This window comes from Molothrus aeneus, chromosome 3 (assembly GCF_037042795.1).
Source record: "Molothrus aeneus isolate 106 chromosome 3, BPBGC_Maene_1.0, whole genome shotgun sequence".
Lineage (NCBI taxonomy): Eukaryota > Metazoa > Chordata > Aves > Passeriformes > Icteridae > Molothrus > Molothrus aeneus.
Genome location: NC_089648.1, coordinates 68434537 through 68459136, shown reverse-complemented (window position 1 = coordinate 68459136; position 24600 = coordinate 68434537). Strand labels below are relative to the sequence as shown.

Genomic DNA, 24600 nt, shown 5'->3' with positions numbered 1-24600 from the left:
GCTGCTTGCACAAAAGAAAAATCAAATGCTTCTTTAAGAAACTCCTGATATTGTCCATAACTCCTGATATTCCTGGAACTCCTCTGTAGTGTGTTTTGGTTTTGGTTTTTTTTTCTATTCTCTTGAGTCTAGCGATGTGTTGACATGCAGGCTCCAGGAGTTTTTTTTTCAAATCAGACTGTTGCTCAGTCTGGTTCATTGAAAGCTAATGGTTTTAGCCAAGAGAGAACCCTGAGGAGGAGCTTTAAGGTACTTGAAGCTGCACAGGATTAAGATTTAAATAATGGATGAGAAAAGAGACCTTGATAAGACAGGGTATGCTGTAACAGTAAGTGCAAGTTCATATTCTTCCTTAATTTTGTGGTTCTTGCAAGCCTGGATATGCTGCCTCTACACCAGTGACATCTCTACCCTGAATTTTCTTGTGCTTCTTCTACACCAAGCCTTCCACTGCTGCTGACACACCTGCCCTGGTCTAGGGGGAGCAGTACTCAGTACTACTGAGGCAATTCATCACATTACCATAGGAATGTGTTTTATGGAAAAGATAGGATAGGAACTGATACCTCAAGACACATCACCCATCCTCATGTTTGTAGTTGGAAACTCTGTTTTAGAGTTGAAGATACAGTGGTGTCATTCTTGATTTTAATCTAACTGAAACAAAACATGGTATTGTGTGTATTGGCTTATTGTGTATTTTTATAAAGTAATCTTAAGAGCATATTTAGAAACTTTGAGTAGAAAAAAACATGTAGATGGACTGAAAAGACTGCACTCATGTCCTAGGGAGGAGATGTATAACACACTGTCCCCAACTTTAAGAGGTTTTGTTGGATTTTGGCAACATGACCTTTTTCTGTCTGTTACCAAGTTGTCTCCCATCACAATTACAAAAGGCATCCAAAAGGGCCTTCTGGGCAGCAGGGAGGGCTGGAGAGGTCCTGTGCACTTACTTTTGTTAGGGAGCCACATGCTCAATTCTAGTTTTCTGTTCTGATCCCTTCTGCTTGTCCTGGAAGTTACTTATTCTGGCTATACCTGCTCTTCAAATAATTTTTAAAGCCTATATTTATAGTTTGCAACTAATGGAACTGTATTATTATTCCCACAAGGGTGACTACCATGGAGAATTGTAATGCATATTTATGAAAACTCCAATCAGAATACATTGTTTATACTTAAGAATATCCAAATAATTGTTGTATGCTTTCAGAGTTTTGGATTAGGTTTCTCAACCGAGGGACTATTGACATTCATGCACGTGTGTCTGTATATACAAACACATATGTATATTTAATTTATACATGTACATATAAATCTAGATAAAACTAATATATATGATTTAAATGTGTGTGTTTCTGTATTTATATGTGGCACTCTATACTTATCAGCCTGGGACTATGCTGATAACTCTCCTGAAGCTTCAGCCTTGAGTTTTTTTGAGTAGCATTCAAATGCCTCCTGCCTTGAACCAGAATGTGTTGTAGGAAAATGGGAGATGGTGGTAGATAACCTAAGGCACTTTGCATCTGGATATTTATTTACATTTGCTTAAAAACTATTTATATGTTTAGCCTGTATGTCCTTCTCTGTCAGGTGGTATAGGGGAAATGTGCAATTTTGCAGAACACAGATGACACGTCTGGGACATATGGGAGAGGAGGTCCTGGCAGGTTCTTCATTCCCACAGAGACTGCCTCAGGCCAGGGAAGTGAGGTGTTTCTCCACTGTCTGTGTGGGTGATGACGAAGCTCCTTTAACCACAGGATCCCTGTTTGTGTTCAAACTGCTGCTGCTTTGCCCATTGGTATTTGAGGCTTTTCTGCAGTCTGAATGCACACCCCAAACTCAGATGCCCCAGGTTTTTGAAAGCAGTGGGACTGATGTACCACCTAAATGCAGTGGGACTGATGTACCACTGAAAGCCTCTAAGGATATAGGTGAGCTCTGTGAAAACACAGGAGAGAAGTCACCCAAAAGCTTCCAGAGCCAGCACTACTTCTGGGACATATTGCTAAATAACACCATAGTGCAGTCTTTCCTTGGCCAGCAAGGAATTTGTCTGTTGGGAGTCCCTGGTATGTACCAGCAATAATCAAGGAAAAGAAATGGGGAAGATTCCAGAGTGTTTTGAGGCTGAAAACAAGAAAAGTTGCCTAAATCACTGTGCTGTATTTGTGATTGTGCTGCAGAGGGAGGTTTGCCACTTTTGGGTCAGGTCCACAAGGAGAAATTTATTGGACTGGTTTCTCAGCCAGCCCAGATGTGGACAGGGCAGAGGGTGCCCCTGTAACCACAGAAGCAGCACATTTATGCCCATCTACCTCCCTGAAGAAAGTGAGGCCCTATTTGCTTATTTGATGGTGCTGTAGCATGTATAAAGCCTTTTTCCAGTGCTGAGTTGGAGGTGCTGCTTCTGGGGTCAGACACCTTCCAGGCAACTGGTGCTGGCCAGAATCTCACTGATACCATGGACAAGAGTGGTTTTGTTGTGCCCCAGGGTGCTGGGCCACCTGTGCTCCCAGCTGTCCTGTCCCCTGCTGCCTGGCCTGCTCCTGCTGCTGTGAGACAGCAACAGTCCATGACTTTATTCCACATGAAGATGTTGTATTTGCCAAAATGTAAAGAGTGAGATGCCTGTGACTAAATTATGCATGCTCCATAATAGCCTTAAAAATTGCTGGATTTGTGCTGAATGCTTCTATCCAGAGTTTAAGTCCTGGCTTTTTAGGTTTTCCTTAACTTGTGAATTCATGTCATCTCAGATCTGCAACAAATTTTTATTTCCTTTAGTCGTTCAGCAAACATTATTGACAAGTTATTTTTAAAAGCCTTTTCAAGTGACCTTTATTGATGTGGTATAGTATTTTGCTGTCATAGGAAGTAAAATCCTGGTGATTATGGACCATGTGAAACACTTCATGTTTTCTAAAGGTCACATCCTGGCTGAGAATCTCTCAACTAACTTCTTTCAAATACTTGATTGACCAAAGAATGTTCACAATGCCCAAAAATTTAACTTCTTTTTTTTTAATAATAAATAGTGCAATATTTAACAATAATACAATAATATTATAATATAATAATTTAATAATTAAATTTATTATATTAATTTATTTTTATTATATTATTATAATAATATAATAATATAATAATTTAATAATAAATAGTGCAAGTCTTTCAGAGTTGCTGGTTTTCAGTATTTGTTACTGTGCAGATTGAGGGAACAATTGCAGTATTTTGGGTAGAACAAGACGGCCTTCCAAAGGCTTTGGAGGGAGTGAAGAGGCATTTTTTGCTGTTGCTGGGTTTTGATCTGAAAAGGAAAAGCATTAATGTCTTTTCTTTTAGTAAAGGTGTTTGTGATGACAACACAGCTGGATAGATGTCACCTATTTTGCAGCAATCTAAACATGAAAAAAAGCAACTGAGCAGGTTTCAAACAGTGCCCAGTAGGGTCACCAGCCACATAACAAGGAGGAAGAACAGTCTCTCCATCATGACGTGGCTAACAGAATTAAGGTTCAGGATTTTTCTTCCTGCAGTTTCCTGGGTCTGAATACACCTGGTGCCTCAGTTTCCCTGTTGATAAAATGGGAATGATGCTACTTTCTCACTTGCTAACTCTGGCGTGCTGCCAGGCTTCCCTCATTAATATTCTAAGATGCTTGCTGAGGCTCTGGGATGAAAATACTTCAGTAAAGTATGTAAATAGTGCAAAAAAATAATTTAGCTACTCAGAGTGGATTAGTCTCCTTGTTTGGGTTACAGAATTAATGTCATCCACTAAACACCACGTCTCTTCATAGTGATTTTGTTTAATTAATGCATCTATTTTAAGAATCTATTTAAAGAAAAAAAAATTGAGATTTGTGATTAAAACTGTAAACCATTTGTGTGGTTTTTCTTTTACTTGTAATAACGAATTTCCTATAAGATTCATAACAACCTCAGATCCTATACATTTGAAATACAGTGGTTTTGTAAATTCTGTTGGCATTTTCCTTGTATAGAGAGAATATTTTTTAAAATACGTCATTTTGAATCTAGTATATTACAAATTGAACACTGTCAAATCCATCTGCTATTTGAGAAGAATTTATCTTGTAATAAAAATTAATAAATCCAGATGTTATGAACTTGTCACTTACTCATGCTAATTTTAGATATGTGTTCTGGATAGACAGACCCACTATTAGTTAGAATAACAGAATTTTAAGGAGTTGGAATGGACCTTCAAGATCATCTAAACCCAACCTCCCTTGCCATGGGCAGGAGCACCTCCCACTAGACCAGGTTGCTCAAGGCCTTATCCAACCTGTCTAGGAACACTGCCAGGGATGGGGCCTCCACAGCTGCTCTGGGAAACCTATTCCAGTGCCTCCCCATGCTCACAGTAAAGAATTTATTCCTAATAGCCACTCTAAGCCTCCCTCTTTCAGTTTAAAGCCATTCCCCCTTGTCCTGTAACTACATATCCTCGTAAAAAGTGCCTCTCCAGGTCTCTTGGAGTACCCTTTAGGTACTGGAAGGTGCTGTAAGGTCTCCCTGGAGCCTTCTCCAGACTGAACAATCTCACCTCTGTCAGCCTGTCTCCATAGGAGAGGTGCTCCAGCCCTTTGGTCTTCATGACCTTAGTGTGATTGCTTTTCTTGGATGTCTGTATCCAGGGGGCAAACCTGGACTGGCAGCACTGCCAGTTTCTGGGCATGTGGTTGGCTGCACAAGCTGTAGCCATTGCCCTACACATGGTTCGGCTTTTGGAATATCCAGGGCTTGTCAGAAAGGTCCTCCTCCAGCAGTAGTTTAGACTTGTCTGCCTCAGTTACTGCTGCCAGCAGCCATAATTTTTGAGTTTGGAACCCTTTTTTCCACCTCTTTGCCTCTTTCCTCCAACAACTTGAGGGTGAGACAAAATAGCTGCATGGAAACCACAATTAAAGTGCATTTTCACCCTCATAATTTGAGATTCTTACTGTTCAAGATGTGCTTGTGCTGTCAGCCAGTTAGTTCTGTGGTTGGTTGTTACAGGTTCTGCACAGCTTAGATTATTGCTGGGGGAAGCAGTTGGCTGACATGAAGGCTGGCAGAGAGCCCCCACATGGAAGGGTTGGCAGGGTCTGAGGATTGCTGCAGCTCCCCAGTGCAAATGTCCCAAAGGAGCACCTCTGAGTGCTGAGAGCGACACAGCACTGCTGAGCATGGCACTTCTCCATGGAAGCCAGGGGCAGACACGCAGGTCTTGCTGGCAGATGGCAAGCAGTGTTTCATAGTTCAGACTTGAGAAACCAGGGGTGTAAAATTTTTAGGTTAAACTTTGGGTCTATTTCTACACCTTTTATTGCAAACATTGTATTTTCCCGTTTCTTGAAGAGGGATATTGTAATACTGAAAGTCGAGCAATTAACTTGCTCCAGTATCTTTCTTGCAGCATTATGGTACGCAGTGTTTGAGAAGAGCATCCAGAATGGGATGTCTTACTCTCCCATTACAGATTCACACAGATTTGTGAAGGAAAAGGATGTACCCTTAACTATGTTTGCATGCCTTGCCACTCATGGAAATGTTAGACCCTTCTCCAGATCAATTTAAGATCCTGTTTTTCTTTCAAACATCCTGCAGCAGTAAGCTGTCAGGGTTTCATTAGAAATTTTGCTCAAAAAAAGGTCCCTAGGCTTTGCTGCCTCTTCTGAAATTCTTCAAGAACAGGTTTTGCCAATCTGCCTTTGCAGCTTTGTTTGTCCAGTGGATGCTCCTCTCGTGTCACCCTGATCCATTTGCTCTCAGAGATGAGCAATCCCCAACATGTCCATTTCTTGTCAATGAAGATTGCTCCTCATCCTCGGGTACTTAATATTCTCTTGTTCTGTAACCTCATTTCTGATGGAGAAGCACAGGTTTTTGTGTCTCAGCTTCCCCAAGACCCCTGGGCTTAGACTTTCCTGCTGCTTGGCTTTGGGCCTCAGGAGCTCTGGCACACATAAAATACAGGCTGTGGGGTCTGGGGGTGCACCCATGCACCTGCAGAATGGGAGACATTTCTGACCCTTGTTTTTAGGGCACTGCCTGCTTTTGCCTCTGTGTCTGCCCAGAAGGGGGACTTGCAGTAGCAGTTCTTAGCATGAGAGGAGAGGGAGGATGGAGGAGAGGGAGGATGGAGCAGATGGAGGATGCAGGCCACTTGCTCCCTCTCCAGCCTTCTGCATTCTCCACATATTTGTAAAACAACTTTTGTTTTAAATTGAATTGATTTCTAAGAGAGCCATTAAAATACAGAAATGCTTCTCACTGACCTAGTACTCTGCATTCATTTTGGTAAAATTTTGGATGTGTTTCTATAGTCCTCCCGCCAGTTCTTTGTCAGGGTGAAGGGTTTAGTTGGCTCTGTTAATCTACTCTCTAGCTGAAATTGTTCATTTAAATAGTTATAAAAATCCACTCTTTTCCAATGCGAATCCTATATTCCCAGATTTGAGTACTGCTGCCAGAGCAAAGACTTCAAATTCTCTGAGTGCAACCACACTATGTCAGTCCAAAGCCAAATTGCAAACACTTATCCCCATTTCCCCTTACTCAGCTTTAAGCTAATTTTTCCAGCAGGCAACAATAGCCATAAAAGTATAGAGGAAGATTATTACAAGAGCTTAAGAAATGGTTAACTGATTTCTTCACAAGCTGTGGGATAATTCTACCACATTCTCTTATTGCAAGAAGTTACTTAATGTATTTTCAGCACATGGTTCTTCAGTGTCACAGTAATTAAGAGCAATCACAGCCACTGAAAAATGAAGCATGGAACAAAAGATTGAGTGTTTAAGCTGAAGTCAAGGAAACTAGGAAAAGTAAGCTCACCAGCACAAAGAAAAAACCTTTGAGTGCTCTGGTCTTTTACAATTAGCAAAGGCAAACACACTTCTGTAACTTTTTCTACATGCAGTGATGGATAATGTTCAGGTCACAACATGCTGTGTTGGGTGGGGAGGTTTGCTCCTGCAGGCCTGTAAAGAGCATCACTCATGTCAGGTCTTTCCTGTAGTTGAGGTATGATGTGCCCAGCAACACTTCCCTGCTAATCAAGGTTCACATGCTTTAAACAGGTAACAGAGTTCCTCAGGGGGCAGGAGGAACAAAACTGGTTGGAAACACAGGCAGAGGACCAGTCTCCTCCAGTTGCAGTTGATACCTCCCAAAAAGTAACATTTCAGAGGCCAGTGGAGAGAGGAGCAATTACTGTCCAGCAAAATTACAATCTGAATGGGCTGCCATTTCCAGTGCTTCACTAGGATGGCTGTGATTGCTATAGAAACTTCTGAAAGTGAGACAGAGAGGTTTTCCAGCACTGGAAACTGCGAATGGAGAAGGTTAGACTGGGTGCAAAGCCCATTCAGTCAGGCAGCTGCCAATCCAGCCTCTTTGCCAAGTAGATTGTAGGAAATGCTGATTAAAATGTCCACAGAATGCACCAGGCAAATTAAATTTCAGTCACAGCCGCCTGGGTGGTTTCGGTGGGCAGACAGCTCCAGCCTGTGGTGCACCTGGGCTTGCTCTCCCACTGTGGCCTCTCCCACGGCCACCTGCCCCTTGCACACACGTACTGCAGACATGCTGCAGCCATGGCAGCCTAAGGAATACTAGTGAGATGAGGCTTGTGGGGAAAAGTCTGGTAAAGGATGTTTGGGGGGGAAAAAAAAGCCAGACATCATTCCAGGTAAGGGAGCAGTGTCCTTACCCACTCCAGCTTTGACATTTCTCCCAGGGCATAAGTCTAGGAAATGAGGGCTGCTGCCATGTTCACCACCCTGTGACTGGGCTGGCACCCCCAGCCTGTCTCACCCACACTACTCCCTGTGTTGGCATTTAAACAGGACTGCTGTCTTTGAACACTGCCTGCCAACCCTTCCCCTCCAAACAGCCGGCAGTGGACAGCTGAAAGTCTTCCTTTGGGGCAGAACAGCTGGCAGTACAGCCAAAAGCCTGCCACAAACCAGAAAACAAGCCTAAGTCTGAGGGAAGTGTTGGTGCTTGGAACTTCCCCTTTTCCACCTTTTCAGCAGCATAGACAAGCCCCTGAAATCCCCTCCCACAGCCCGTTGTCCCCAGCTTTGATGGGACACCCAGGTGTAGCTGCAAGTCCAGTAATGATTCTTCTTGAGAAGCTGCTCTGACCTTCTTTCCATACCCCCAGTCTCCAGCCCTTTCATCTGTGCTGGGGGAGGGTTTAATATCTTTTTGTGTTCATTGCTGGCCTTGGTAAAGCAGCTTGTCACCCTTCTGGCAGCAGGCTGGCAGCAGTTATTCCAGCACCTTGCTCCCCACTGATCCCCTAAAGGAATGTTGGTATTAGCAGGCTTTATCACCACCATAGTTTCATTTCCTTCTCTTTGCTGTCTCTCCTCAGCCTCCTTAGGTTTAACTCCAGGCAGTCAGCCAGAAGAGTGTCAGGCAGGTAAGTACAGACACAGGTAACGCTGTGGGGCAATCACACGGCCATTCCCTCCTCCTCCAGGAGCCGGACGCAGCCGCTATGCCAGGCTCAGGCAGCCTCAGCACTGTGCCCCCCCGCCGTGTCCCTTCACAACAGCTCCACTTAGGTCAGCTCCTTTTTTGCTCTTGGCTTTGAGGCAAAACAATAAAACCACTTTGTGAATCAAAGGAATTTCTTACCTACCTGTATTGCAGTTTCCAAAGGTTCTTCATAGGCTGTGCTAGGTTCCCATTTAGGTACACAAAATCATATGGCCTGCATAAATAAAAGCAATGAGATTTGTCTTGCCACATAAGGGTGAACAATGTAAAAAGTCACACTTATCAAATCCATTAAATGTTTGCTGTATGGATTTTTTTTCCCCAGAAAAAAAAAAAAAAAAGAAAAAAGCCCTTTTGGTAGTGAATATAATGGGTATTTTGGTTTATTTGATTCTGCTAATTTACAATTCCTCAATACACGGTTCTTTAAAGTCAGAGTGACTTCATCCTGTGCTCTCAGAGCACCTGAGGACAAACATTGAGACATCTGCTCAAGCCAGTGCCTGTCACTGCCTGCCCAGCCTTTTTACATATCTTGGTTATTTGTTTTACTAACACCAAGTTGCTGCAGTACTGTCTATGTGTATATATTACATGTGCTCAAGGAGTTACAAATGGGTTCTGCAGCCCTTGTGGCCTGTAACTGCTCCCACAGCCATGAGTTAAGACTTGGTTAATGGATGCTAATCTGTCAATTCTTGAACAATTCAGGAAATTAGTTATTGACATAATGGAGAAATTACCTGAGTGTATCACAGCAGCCCATACTTGAGGACACCTCTGTCTGCTAGGGTTGACCTTAATAATTAACAGCTTTACCCACTGCCCCAGAGGTGCTTTATAAGGCAAGGGGCTGAAGATTAAATAGCTTCTGTGCATCAGATGTGCTCATTACACCAGTTTGTCTATAATGGCTTTTCTGAAGCCACAGCAGCTTGTTAATTAATTGTTCTCATTTCGCGGTCTTTCCAGGGGTCCCCTGTACCATTACAAAAGTGCGCACTTGTCCTTGCCAGATTCCCTTTTCCTGTTCAGACTAACTAGTGTTCCCTCTCTGAACAGGGACTGCCTTCCATCCCTTTGCCTGCCCTTGGTGGGCTGTATGGTGCTTGGGCACCCTCCATACCACTCCTCCACCTCAGCTCTTCCTTCTATCACACTCACAGGCTTGACTGCCAGCTGCCTGCAATTCAACCACCTGCCTCCACAGCACAGCATCCAGGCAGCCCTGCAGTTCTCCTGGTTTGTCCAGCATTTATTTCAGTTTTCCAAAATGAGGCAGCAATGACGAATCAGAAGCAAAGTGTCATAAGTGACTTGGTGTGGAAGAGGAACAAGGTTTGCAAGGAAAGCACAACTGAGCAGGAAACCACCATTCAGTGGTCACAGCCAGCATGGCTTCCTGAGGGCAAGGTCCTTCTTGTCAAACTTCATTTTACAACACGGGAACCCACCTAGCTGACCAAGGGAAGCCAGTTGATGTAATCTTTTTTAATTTCAGTAAAGCTTTCAATACTCTCTCACAGTATCCTTCTGGACAAAATGTCCAGCACAGAGCTGAATAAACACATCATGCCATGGGGTGAGCAACTGGCTCACCAGTCAGGCATGAAGGGTTATAGGGAATGGAGTGATAGCAAACTGGTGGCCTGACACTGGGGTTCCACAGGGCTCCATCTTAGGCCCTGTGCTCCCTCAACATCTTCATAAATGACTTGGATGCAGAATCTGAAGGGATTCTGGATAAGTTTGCTGATGATACTAAACTGGGAGGAGCTGCTGAAGCTCTCAAGGGCAGGGAGGCCCAGCAGAGAGACCTTGACAAATCAGAGGACTGGGCAATCACCAACCATATGAATTTCAATGAGGGAAAGTGTTGAATTCTGCACCTGGGATGGGGCAACCCTGGATGTATGGACAGACTGGGGAACGAGAGGCTGGAAAGCACTGCTGTCAGGATTTGTGGGTCCCCCTCCTCTGACTTTGGTGCATCTACCATCACTGACAACAGTCAAGTTCAATGCTGCATTTTAAGTGTTCCATTATCCAGGCAAAACGGAGAGTCCGGGCTAAGGCAGGATAAACAGTAAATTATCATGAAAGACTGACAGAGAAAGGAAAGCTAGCTCCTAGTTCTGTAGGAATACTTTTGTACTTGGGCACATCACACGCCATCTCTTCTCTTGCCTCAGGGGAGGCAAAATTTTGTTCCTCACCCTTTCCTAGAGGAGTGTGCATGCACTTGCATCACTCTCTCTTCAGCAGGCTGTTGTAGTAGTGCCAAGCAGGCAATTTCTCATCAACCACGCTCATTGCTTCTGTGATTCAGTGGCACTTCCAGTCAAAATGCATTCCCTGTTCTTTGCTCATCTTCCCCAGAATCTGCACACGCTGAACTCTCCGATGGTAAAAAATTAGCAGGCTGGGCCAATTAAATCCTATACTGACAAGGATTTGTGGGGATATCTGTCTTTAGGATAACAGGAGTCATCCAGATAGCCCAGGTTCCCCACAAGACTTGCACCTGCAGGGGCTCTAGAAACACATCCACTCACTCTACAATCAGCCACTTCCCAGTGATAAAAGGGAAAGCCTGTCTTAGGACACTGTTTTCGGCTTTTTCCTACCCTTGTTTGCAAAATCGCAGAATCAGAATCGTAAAATAGCTTGGGATAGAAGGGACCTTAAAGTTCCCACACCCCTGCCATGGGCAGGGACACCTTCCACTAGGCCAGGTTGTTCAGAGCCCCCACCCAACCTGGCCTTGAACACTTCCAGGGATGGGGCATCCGCAACTTCTCTGGGCAACCTGTTCCAGTCCCAGTTATCTTCCCTATTTTAAGTCTGCTCGGGAAATCTCCCGTTGAAGCCCCGAGCGCCGCCAGGGCTGGGCTGAGGGCGGCCTGCAAGGCGGGCAGGGCCCACAAGATGGCGGGCGCGCTCCGCGGCTGGGCGGCGGCGGCGGCGCGGGGGATGCGGCCTGGCAAGGAGAGGGTAAAAATACACCCCGGAGTGTCACCGCCAGGCTGAGAACAGTCAGGCAAATAGACCGTACTAGCCTGGGCTCAGATCCCTTCCAGAAAGTTCCGTTTGGAGTAGAGAAGACTGAGAGGGTATCCCATTAATGCATAGGTATCTGTCTCAAAGGCAAGAGGATGGTGCAGGACTACTGTGTCCTATGTCAGGCAGGCTGGATACAAAAATGGGGGGCAGAGGGGTCGTGAGGGGCTGCAGGGCGGCTGCTGGACAGGGAAGTGTGGGGCAGGTGGGCAGCAGGGATCCCGGTCTCCAACTCATCATTTTGAACATATATTTGTCAGCGTGCTGCCTGGGTGATGTAAGGCTGTCTCCAGCCTGGAGCGCTGAAGTTCTTGGTGGGGGTCATTGCTGCCCCTGCATGTGGGGACCTTTTGGCAAATGGAGCTGGAAGTGCCATCTGTTCCTGGGATTGAAGTAAATCTGGGATTCTTCTTGCACATACAGGTGGTCTTACAAGAAACAGTGACTCTCACAACTTCAGACGCACCTGTGAATTCCCCATGTTAAAGGGCAGCTGTGTTAATGAGTTGTATCTCTGTATCTCAGTGAAGAAATCTATTGAGGTTGTCTTCTGCTGGGATCCTGTTCTCAAAAAATCACAGTATCTGGAACAGACTTAGAGGAGTCTAGCTTTTGAACCAGCCTGAAACCCCAATGCTGTGAAACCTGGAGCACTTGTAGGATTTAGCTTATGACAGGCTCCTCAAAAATGCCCCCAAGACCATGCCTTTGTAAAAGAAGATGGCCCTTGCTTTGGCTTACTATGGTTAAGAGCTCCAATAAGCTCCCTTAGTCCTATTCTTCCACCCCTTCATCATCAGTGTCTCCACTTCTCCTCCTCCTCCTCCCACAGGGTTCAGCTTGGAGAAATCCTACCCACTGACAACATCCTAGGAGAATGTACAGGCTGTATCCTCTCCAAAAACATGAGCAAGGAAACTAGAAGGTACTAGAGGGGATGGGTCAACCTCTGTTTAACATTTCACAACTTGTTGTTTGGTTTGGGTTTTAAAAAATTATTTTGTTGTTTGTTTTTTATCATGAGAGCAGCTCTTGTCTGCTTGGTCTTCCCCGTGTGATTTCCCCTTCCAGGCTCATACCTCTGTTGATTGGTGCAAGCAGCTCCTTGTGCGTTCAGGTTCTGTTCTTCTGAGGCACCAAACTTTCCCCTCATAAAGTGCAAGCACTCCATGTGGCACTCAGGGAGTCATGCATTTCAATGTTCAGTGTTCCTGCATACTTAAGTACCTTTTAGGCTCCATTTCTTAATCTCAAGTGTTAAAAAAATGCTAAATTCAAGTGGAAAATATAGACAAACTTGTTAAACATTGGTCCCTCTGTGGCTTGCCTAAAGGAAGAAAATATATTGAGATTTTTTCAAGTCAAACTATTGCATAAACACATTGAAGGGAAGTACATAAGAAAAGACCTTTACTGGAACACTTTACCCCTATAGAGGATCTGCTGAAACAGAAGTCTGATGATATGCAGAAAAATTACCTCAGTGTTTCAAGACTTTTGGTCCATGTAGAGTGAAGAAGAAACAAGGAAAAAATCAGCTCCAACCAAGCATGCTAAAGCATAACCCTCTCTGCAGATATCTTCTCATAACAGTCCAAGCTCATGAAAGGACTGGCATCAATAGATGCTGAAGCCTACTGAAGGCCTTTATGTAGCCAGTCAATGAACTTCTGGCTTTTCTGGAAAGTCAGCTGGATTGCCAGGGTAACCACATCACAAAAGGATGCAGGATGGAAGGATACAGACATTTGCTGAAAAGTTCTATGGGCTTGAAAAAATTAAATGAAACTGGATGTCCTAGAAAACAGTTTTCACATTCATCATGTCTCTTGGCTGGATTCCACAGCATTACAGAAACATTTCTACAAGAATTGATTGATTTTCACATTCTGGGCCCTGGAGAGCTTCCCATGCTGCTCAGAATAGGTAGGTTTTTTTGAGTACAGGCCTGGAGGTGAGATCTAAGCCAGCTGGGCAGGGCCAACATCCTTCAGTTACACATTACCATGCATATGACTGAATCCTGCATCAACAAGCTGAAAGGAAAGGGAGTAAAAGGACAATCTGCTAATTTTATCCACATTTAGCAGCAGGATATGCAGATAAACTGTGGGGACAACAGTAAGCTAATCTAAGACAGAGAGCAAAGGTAAATCTTTTCTCTGAGACAAAGAATAACCTTCATCTGGGCAATGACTAAACAAATGGATCCAAGCTACAGGGTAAGGTTAAAAGCAACATTCATCCAGAGTTTAAAGAAGTTTTAGACTCATGCATTCAGTTCAGACTAAAACATGGGGTTCTTAAGTTCTAAAACTAAATGTTTCCTAAAGTCTGGGTGAGTTCCTGCCAGGCTCTGTTTGCAGCTGCAGTCTTTGCAGAAAAGCCTACCAGTGGCTGCAGGACTTCACCACTTCCATCTCTCCAGTAAAGCCTTATTCTTCTTACATCCTCTGTACTTTCCTGTGTTGGAGCTCTTTGCTCATGCAGATACTTCTGCTGCTTTCTAGAGGCATGAGGACTTCAGGAAAACTGGTTGAAAACTTCTTGCGTGTCCTCCAAAAACCCCAAATCTAAAACAAACACGACCACCCTCGCCCTCCAACATTTCTTATTCTTCAAAAGGTTTTTTTCCCCACACAAAAGTAAGTTCAGGACTCTCACTATCTGGAGATGTCACTTCAAAACCCTGCTCTACCTCTAAGTTCCGTGTTCTAGAGAGTCCATGAACCAGGTTAATGGTTTGTGGAAATTGACAACAATACCATGACAACTGGATGACAGCTCCACCCCTTCATTCATAAAATCAATAGACTGGTTTGGGTTGGAAGGGACATTAAAGATCAACTAGTTACTACACCCCTGCCAGGGGCAGGGACACCTTTCACTAGATCAGATGGCTTCAAGCTCCATCCAGCTTGACCTTGAACACTTCCAGAGATCCTCAGCTTCTCTGGGCAACTTGTTCCAGTGTCTCACCACCCTCACAGTAAAGAATTTCTCCCTAACATCTAATCTAGACCTATGTTCTTTAAACTTAAAACCATTCCCCCTTGTCTTAGTGCTACAAGTAAAAAGCCTCTCTCTCTCTTTTTATAAGCCACTTTAAGTACTGGAAGTCTGCAATGAGGTCTTCCTGTAGCCTCCTCTTCTCCATCAAGAGAAGAGCAATCCCAGCTCACACACCCTATCTGGGCAGGAGAGGTGCTCCATCCCTCTGATCATCTTCATGGCCACCTCTGGGCTCTCTCTAACAGGTTCACATCTTGTGCTGGGAACTCGAGCTGGATGCAGCACTCCAGGTGGGGACTGAGAGCAGAGCAGAGGGACAGAATCACCTCCCTTGACCTGCTGACAACACCTCGTGATGCAGCCCAGGATGTGTTTGGCTTTCTGGGCTGCAGGTGTTCACTGTTGGCTCCTGTCCAGCTTTTCATCCACGAGAACCCAAAAGTCCTTCTCCACAGGGCTGATCTCCATGAGTTCTTCTGCCAGTCTGTACTGTCTGGGATTGCCCTGACCCAGCTGCAGCACCTTGCACTTGTTGAACCTCAGGAAGTTCTCATGCTCCCACTTCTCCAGTTTGTCCAGGTTCCTCTAGATGGCATCCCTTCCCTCTGTTGTGCCAGCTGCACTGATCAGCTTTATGCCATCTGCAAACTTGCTGAGGGTGTACTTGGTCCTACTGTCATGAATAAAGTTACTAAAGAGACAGAGCCTCAAGGGGCACACTCAGCACCAGCCTAGGCATAGAATCTTTGGCCACAACTCTCTGGCTGCATCCATCCAGTCATTGCCTTATCTACCAAACAGTCCACCTTTCAAATCCACGTCTCTCCAATTTGAAGACAGGGATGCTGAGTGGAAATCACTTGCCTTGTTTCAGCTCTGACTTTGTACCCTGCCCTTTGGAACCAGGAAAAGTGAGCAAACTTGTCTTAGGGCTTGAGAGTATAAAATACTTGCATCATCCCTGGCAGATGGCCAACAAGCATGAAAGCACTGGGACCCCAGAAAAGGCAACAGGAGATAAGAAATTCCTGATTTCCACCACCAACTGGTTTTCTGGAAAAGGAGCCTTGTTTTTAAAATTAGATTCTCGAGATACAGACTGCAGGTATTTTACAAAGACACCTTAGTGTGTTTCCATCAATAGCTACAGCAGATACAAACTTGTACTTTTGGATGAAAGGTACTTTATCAAAAAGTTCCTGACAAGCTCTTATCTACACAGCACATCACTGACATACCCATCTCGTGTGAAATCTGTGCAAGAAAGACAGTGTTTATTTTGTCAAATTATGGGTAGGAAGCACTCTCCAAGACATCCTGCACCACAGATTATCAATGCAGGAAAATACACTGAGCCTGGTGGCAAAGGCAATACAAGGAAATGGATACTAGGGAAACAAGGAGATGTGAAGAACAGGCAAGACCAAAGCTTATGAAGATGGAATTAAAAAAAAAAAAAAAACCAAACTGAAAAAGGAAACTACTTATCCTAGCTACCACTGAGCCGCTGAACATCACAAATTTTTACTCATGCTCTCCTAAAATGAAGAGTGCTGATGCCAATCTGTACAGAGAACTTGTGGACTGGAGAAAGGTTGTTCTTGTGTTGGCAGTGGAGCAAACATTAGCAGAGCCCCAAGCAGGTGAAAGACACAGTCCTTCCAGAAACAGAGGTCACAGGAGTGTGCCAGCAATGAGTCTGTCATTCTGATTCCTCCCTTCCACTTTCTGCTAAGTGCTGTTTTTCTCAGTCTCTGTGAGGTTAAGGACAGATGGGAACCATTAGATCTTCACAGCTCCTTTGGGAGCTGTTAGTCAAGCCTGTCACACACCACAGTCCTTCAAACCTCACCTGTTTACCTTGCCTGAGACTTGACTGCAGTGTCCCTCATGCTTTTAACTGTGCTTAGTGCACGCCCTTCAGAAACAGGCCTGTCTTGGCTTGGGCACATCTGGAAAATGTTCCAACTATCCTGACAGCTTGTTATGGTGATTAACCACCTTCATTCCAATAAATTTGTGCCCAGTTTTTCATATGAATGTATCTGATTTCAGCTTGCTGAAACACATTCCCATAATTTACTAGATTAAAGAGCCTTTCAGTACCTGATATTTTTCTTCCAAGGAAGTTCCTTCACCATCATAATCAATTCTCTGCTCAGCCTTTTTTGATAAACTGAAGAGACAAAGTGCTTCATGTCTCCCATTGCGAAGCATTTTCTTCAGGCTCTGAATCATTTTGCGCGGCTCTAATGTTCCACCACCCATTTTTCAACATCAATTTGTAATGTGCAGGCCATCCCAGGGCTGGTCTCACAAATACAGTACATGCTTATATCCATTTGCTTCTCCCTTAGGACTCTTAAAAAAAAAGAAAAAAAAAATAAATCTATTCAGAGTCTAAGGCAGATGCAAGCCTGCTTCCTTCTGTCTGGCATTTGGAGCAACCAAAAAAGAGCCATCAGTCACCTCTGCTGCTGCTGCTGCCATCTCAGCAGGTAAAGGGGAAGCATGACAAGGCCGTCTTCCTTCTTCCCGGTGACATAATTCAACACTGGAGAGCAAGGCTGCCCCTGTGCAGGGTTCTGCTCTGAGCACAGATCGCCCCAGGCACACCCAGACCACATCCATAGGGATAAATGAGCCAATGGGCACAGATTAGCTGTGAACAGGCTGTTAAACCCTCTTACCCATCGAAGTGTAGTGACTGCAGACCTTTTAGGCCCATACCTGGGAATTGTTTGGGAAAATGCTAACATCCTGAGGCCAACACTCTGCCAGGGACCAGTCTCTCCATGGACCCAGCTGGGCTCCACTATCTGGGAGTACTCCCACCTCTGCCACCTCCTTTATCAAGAGAGGTAAATGCCATCTGAACACAGAACAAGCCTCCAAAGAGGGAGAGGGATGAAATGGCTCCCTCATTTTCTCCTTCCAAACAGGTCAGCAGCATTTCTAAGACCAGGAAGGCAGCAACAGGCTGGGGCATCTGGCAGTTGCATCAAACCACTCAATGCAACCTCATGCCTCCCAACAAGGGAAAGGGCACAGGGCAAAAAGGCAAGAAGGAAAAAAAGGCAGTGAAGGCATTTTTGCATAAGCTCAGAGAGGAGAGCTTGTGTCTAGGGCTTGCATCACCATGCAGCTGGGATCCAACCCAGGCTGGCAACCTCACCCAAGCTGATGCTTTAGCCCTTGGGAGACCCTGACCTGCCTGTCCTGCACCAAACATCCACTGGGCACCAGCACCCTGGAGTGTCCTCATCACAGGCCTGTCCTACAGTTGCTTGTCAGAGCTGAAACAGCAGTCACCCAGGAATCCAATGCCAACAAAGCTGGAGGCACTTCACACAGATTATACATAGAAAAGGTGCCCAGGCTGTGCCTAAATAAAACTTTGTCTTCAGTTCCAGGGTCCTCAGATCAGGAGGCTGAGGGGAGAGTGATTTTGGGAAAATATAATCTCAACCCCAGCTCATCAGAAGGGAACAAAAGTACCTGGTGGCTAATATTTTATTAGGTTTTGATTAGAAGAATAGGGACTTTCTTTTTTTGCTACAGAATTTTCCCCTTTCTTGTATCTCTCAGTGGCAGAAAATGCTGAATCACAAACCTGGAGCTTTAAAAAAAAAACTATTTCATATGCAGAAGAAACATATCTTACATAATTTCATGCTTCCTGCTCTGCTTTCTGGTGCCACGTTCCTCATTTTCTGGCTGTTTTAAAGGTCAGCTTCACAGAACAAATCCTGACCTCAGACATGGGAAATATGCTGCCTCATCACTCCAGGATCTTTTCTCACATGATTAGTCCCAACATTCCTGCAAGTAGAACAGTCCCCACTGCCACTGCTGCAGACATTAAACAAACAAACAAACAAAACAATCAAACAAACAGAAAAGAAAAAGGCAAGATATTTTTTTCTCTTCATTCTCAAAGTTAATGCTCACCAGCATCACAGCCTTATTTTACAGGCTGGGGGCTACTTCAGCACTGTAATGCTATTGCCATCTACAGACAAGCAATAGTCTTAACAAACATACATACAAGTTAAAGTAGGAATACATGCCTAAACTGACAACTGTTTTTGAAAAAGTCCGAGAGGATGTAAAAGAGAATTTTATTTAAGATTTTCCAGTGGCTAAGATATAGGATCTGAGCAAAAGTTAATTGAAGACAGCAATTAGTCCTCATAGTACTGGTTTTGATTCTGATGATGTATTCATTCAACTGGCTCCATTTTTCTGGAGATTTTTATTTTGATACTATAATTTGAGCAGACAGGAGAGGTCACATTAAGGGGCTGATCCAGAAGACACACGTATACTCTGTTTATTTTGAACAAAAGATCTGAACTTATTTGAAATTACTAATATCAATTACCAAAGAATGATGGAAGGCACAGCCATGATGAACAAGCTCCAGTGCTACAGGAAAGCTGAATATTAATTTACTTGCTTAATAAAGCTGAAAATATAAGATTTCAAAATTAATAAAAAACCAGTTACTCTATTGGTTATAAATGACAAATATATACTGAAAAATATTTTGAAGGAAGTATTAAAATTAATTCAAACTCTTTTTAGTGTGCTTAGGCCTCTAAGAAGCAATATGGCTCTTATTCAGTAACTTGGCGGACTAGTTTTTTGTCAGTATCTGTAAGAAATACAAAGCAAAACTGAAGCTCCCACTCACTGGGAGACTCTACAGATGACATTTAAAAGAAAGCATACCACCACAGTGAGATGAAAAATGGGGTTTCTGTTAAATTATAACTAGCCAGACAGTTATACTGCTCTCAGGCTCATGATAAAAGCAGAAAGGTTGCCTCCCATGCCTGCAGAGTTCATTGCCAGGTGGCTCAAACCATGCATGGTTTACTTGTCAGACTTGGCCTCTTCTTGTTGATCCCTGCTGAACCAGTGAAAGGGAAATGCCCAGGCCCTGAGAGCAAACACTGCCCCACAGCTTGTTATTCTTGGGGGGGAAAGAGACAAAAGAAAAAAAAAGAAAGCCGTGAAGACATCGGACCCATCTCGGTCCCTTGCCAGAGGAAAGACTTTGTAAGACTGAACCCTGAACAAGTCATAGGAAAATAACCAAAGCACAAAGTCTTCTAACAAAGTCAGAACAGAAACGTTTGGATAGGATTTCTGGAAGAAGGAGCCAGAGGTGTTTGTGAATAAGCACAAGAATAGGCACTTCCAGTGACCACAGAACTAAAAACAAAAGCACTTTTGTGCACTCCCGGATTACTTGCTCTTATTTTCTCTTACAGTCACATGCTTATGTAGGCCTGTACTGTTTGAAAACATGATCTATTAAGACACCTTAAATTGCAACCAAGTATTGTACTGTTAATAGCAACTTTGTTTTAACTTTCCTGTTCTTAATATAAATTTACAGATTTTTAATCTCTTATGCAGCCAAATCCCCACTGATTCCTTTAAAAGTTTTTCTAGATATGTGCGCTATATTTCCAAAGTGTTTCAGATTTATGGGCTTCCCCCCTCCTTTCCCATCATTGTTTCATTGGTTCGGGGACAACCCCTTCTTTTCAGCAGATTGAAACATCCAGTAATGTGAAACAGATCTGGTGACCCTATAGCATTAAATCATGCTTTGTGGTGCTTTATTCCTGCTCCAAAAGACTTTATGCATTAGCGAGTACATAAAATTGCACCAGAGACTGAATGCATATTGAAAAGCAATAAATGATTCCATATGATCTTAATTTTTCAAAGCAGTGCACCACTGTTTTAAAGCAATAGTGTTTAATTTTCTAATTAAAGGGAGTTTTTTAAATAGCCCTTCTAACCCACAGATATGGGAACACTCTCACTTTGGATATTCTCTCCAGCTGAAAGATTTGGGTACACCAACCATTTTCACAGTCAAATGGTGTCCTTGGTTAGCAAGCTAGCAAGGGTGCAATTAGCCACGGCAGTTAATTTCTTCCTTTTATTCAAAAAAGCTTGTGTCATCATTACTGCGAAGACACAGGTCACAAAGGCTCCGTGAGCAAACTGAATAGCACACGTTCCTCTTTAAGCTTCACATACTTGAACATCTGTCAGACCTCAGCTAGAGTTCCTCCCCCAGTTTTCTCTGTTTACTTCCAAGGAAACAAGTCCATTTTGACTAAACAAGGTTTATAATACCTCTACCTATATTTTAAACTAGACATGCCTATTATGAAGAGTAGCTACTGTGTTTAGAAGCAGCACACTCTCTAGCAGATTGGCATGTATTCAATTAGATGGGCTCAAAAAATAAAATTACCCCCGAAAAATACATTTAAAAACCAACAAAATCAAGTCTCACTCTTGCTGTCATTGCCTCTCCATAGATAAACTGGCAGTGAACGACTTTAGTTGAAGTTTTGATTTGCTAAACTGAAGGAAATGATTTTGCAAGGCAGGCAAGGGTGTGTGCAAATGGAAGAATTCAACTTTTCAGATTCCAGGAAGAGTTTGCAGGGCAGCTGCTATAACTGCATGCCCTGAGCTTGTTTGAATCACGTTCACATGAGCTGCAAGGAATGTAAAGTCTTTAAGAGCAGAACAGTACCGGGGCAGAACCGAGGCATTAAAGTTCAGAACTGCCCTCCCAAAATCCCCTGCTCCTAATTAGATGCCTAATCCTGGAGGCAATAAAGTCCTATTTTTAGGTTGTCAGCATCTCAAGAAACAGGATATTCTGCCTCTCACATACACACAACCACCCCATGTTGGGCAGCTCTGGGCCTGTCTTCCCCCGGACCCAGTGCTGGAATTCGTAGCTCGGACACGTTTCCATGCAAGACGAGACCCACGGCCCCGGCTGCGTAGCCTGCTCAGAGCACATCCAGCACATACCAACTCTGCTCAGAGCACATCCAGCACATCTCAACATACCAACCATGCTCTGGCTTCTTAGAGCACGCTGCTGGGATCGCTTTTCCAGGACGGGACGGCATGTAGGAGGTGCCCGGCGCTATCCCATCGCTCTGCGGCTATACAGGCACTCGGGAAACACGAGCCCCCTCCCATTCCTCCGACTTGATGCAGCTCCTGAGTCAGCAGTTACCCAGTTCCTCCGAGGTAGGAGAGAGAGAACCAGCTGCAAATGCTTATAATCAACTTCTCCACCATGTGCTAAGCCGCTGATTGCTTTTGCTTAACACTTCAGCAGCCCTTTTGAACCCTTCCTCAACTCCCCAGGGGAGATTTCCTTCCCTCTGTGTGCCTTGCAGTGCCCCTCACACACACCAGGAGACACGAGGTCATTTTCTCCTTTTCTGCCCGCCGGGGTTCAGATGCCTGGCTCTGACCTTCCCGAAGAGTGCTTTACCAGGGAGGCAGGCCAGCCTGACACGCACTCCATTTCCAAGCAGCCTGTTGAACCCGTACTGCTGCTTGGGGGAGAGGGTGGGGCTTCGGGATTCACGGGAGCAATCAAGGAGAGGCCATGACCCAGCAATAATAACATCGCCATGGGGAAGGGAGGGGACCAGCCTTGGATTTCAGTCCCCTTTTGAAAGTGTGCTCTATGTACTTTACATCAAACATCTGTCAGAGAAGAAAACACAACGTCCTGGGAAGAGGACCAGGAGCCACATCTTCGGCTCCTGAACAAGTGCTCTGATCACTGGAAATACAGGATGACAGCATGAGGGAGGTGCTTAGACTTTTTCCTCCAGGGGCCACGTACGGGAGAAAATAATTAATTCTTTGGAGGAAGCGAAATAGGCCGTATTGGGCACCTGCTGTCAAAAGGAGAGGCCAGGCTGCAAGCCTGAGAAAAGGTAAATCCTTTCCCGCAGCCCTCATTCTCGTCACGGGATCCCCGATTAAATCCCCTGCTGGACAAGCGCGCCTTCTGTTTGCAGGTAGAGGGAAGCAGGGCTGTGAGAGGTAGTTATTTTAGGGCTGTGCTGCGTGAGCACCACCACAACGAAGCAAGGATCGAGGCTGCATCTCTGCACAGCACCATGCGGACAGGACAGTCACCTCGGGGACGTTTTTGGTCCCGCGAAGACAACCGACATTGCTTCAGAGGTGTGGCTTCCAGGTCTCCCTGTCGGTGCCCTACCTCTAGGCATCTGGCACACTGGAATGGCACCCCTGGCTGCCAGACACGTACCCACCCAGCCCCTTCCCCTCCCTCCGCACACAGCTCTCCGCTGCCTCCAGCTCACATCTGGAGGGCACCTGCAGCCTGGCACAACTTAGCTTTGAGACAAGGGGATCGGGGAAAGCCGAGACATGGCTTTGCTTGGTTCTCAGTGCAGCAGTACCTTCTGGCTGAAGGCAATTTCCGTGCGAGCGCCGCGGCACCTCGAGGAAAGGCTTTTCTGGCGGCAGGGCTGCAGGCAAGGCCCGGAGCGAGGGGCAGCTCCGGGGAGGGGGCGCGGAGCCCGCCCGGACCCCCGCCCCGCGCCGCATTTTACTCGATTGTTTATTATTTTCCGAGGGGCGGCGGCGGGGCGGAGGCGCCGACCAATGGGAGGTGTCGCTGGCCTGACGGGCGACGGGCGGCGGCCAATGGGCGGCGAGGGCGGGCCCCGGCGGTCACGCGCGGCCCCGGAGCATGACATCATTCAGTTCGCACGGCGCAGCCTAGCTTGGTGGGGGCGGGGCCGCGGCGGGGGCGGTGCGGGGGTGGGGCCGCAGGGGGCGGGGCCGCAGGGGGCGGGGCCAGCGCCGCCGCTCCCCCTCCCCGCGCCGTGTGGGAGCTGGAAGGTGTTAAGTTATAATGATGGAGCAATTAAGCGATAAGTGGGTCTAATTAACCCCACGTGAGGGTAACCGAGACGGGCTAAAGTGGACACGGCCGCGTTGCACAACGAGTCCGTGGCGGGGCAGAACGGCATTTGGTCATTCAGACTAGCTCGAGCTAAGGGAGAGAGCTGTCTATCTTCACAAGTCAAAATTCTTTCATATAATCCAAGATTAATAATAGAAGTGGAATTCCTTGGTGTATCTCAGCAATTTGACTGCACCCTAACAGTATAAACTCAAGAACTGCATGTACCCCCAAGTATTTAAAAATTATGAAGCAAGCCTTTGAGCAAAGTCAGCCTAAAGAGCAGTTTTTGTTAAAGGGTTTAAAATATGTAATTAGTTTTTGCTTTTTCCCCACCCCTTACCTTTCTTCCTAGCCCTCAAAGCACATTTGGGTCACATCCATGGTGCATCAAGAACTTGGCTATTGGTTTAAAATGGAAGCTGAGATGCTCCTTCAATGGGACATTAAGAAGAGGGATATCAGGGAAATACCAGTATTGCAGGCCTCATAAATAATGCTGAGTCCAACTTGAAGCTAACTTGAAGTGGTCTTTAAATTGCTGTTCATCACTTCAGGGAAAATTTTATAGTTAGAAATCTGTGGCCATCTTTGGCAAACCCATCAATTTCCATGGCACAATTTGGACCCTTGTTCTGTGTCTGCCAGTCAGCCAATCTTTCCATAACAACTGCAAAACCCATTAGCCCGTTTTAGCCAAACTGGGCCAAAAAGTTAGTCTTAGGGTATCAATTTGGCTGGTTTATAAATGACATTTCTTTCTAATCATCAGCATCCAGCTTGCTCTGAATCAGCCACAAAGCCTATTGCCTGTTGCCCAGTCTGTGTTTAAAGGACACAGTAGGGAACTGTGGGAAGAACAGAAACACATTAAGGGAGCCACTCTCTCACGGTGTAACTGGGAGGGGTACACAGGGTTATTGCAGGAGACAAACTGCTGAGAGACCAGGCTGCAGGTGCCTCACAGAACAACCCATGATATGCTTGTCTGTGTGAGGTCCACACAGACAATGCAGCCGTTGTTTAATATAAGTGCAATATAACATTCATTTACTGAGCGGCAGTACACTTCACAGGAGATGTCCATAATGCTGTACTGACAAGAGATTCCAGGTCTCCCACCCCCCATGTGACTTTATCTCCAACCCTGCTTCTGCAGTTAAGATATTTGTGTGAGAGGTGAAGCCAGAAATGTCACCTGCACTTCTCTA

The 24600-nt window shown here is 45.1% G+C and overlaps 1 protein-coding gene and 1 long non-coding RNA gene across 2 annotated transcripts in view; one reads left to right on the top strand and one right to left on the bottom strand.

Annotated features, from left to right (window-relative positions):
* Positions 1–4131, top strand: part of AFG1L (AFG1 like ATPase) — a 64707-nt gene extending 60576 nt beyond the window's left edge. Inside the window, exon 14 of the mRNA XM_066547133.1 lies at positions 375–4131. The gene's annotated coding sequence lies outside the window, so the exon portion shown is untranslated. The remainder of the gene's footprint in view (positions 1–374) is intronic.
* On the bottom strand, positions 3155–23004 carry LOC136554831 (uncharacterized). The gene is made up of 3 exons (XR_010783387.1): positions 22881–23004; positions 8672–8743; positions 3155–3319 (listed from the first exon to the last, which is right to left on the bottom strand). It is a non-coding gene; the product is annotated as an uncharacterized lncRNA (long non-coding RNA).
* Positions 23005–24600: the final 1596 nt, after the last annotated feature.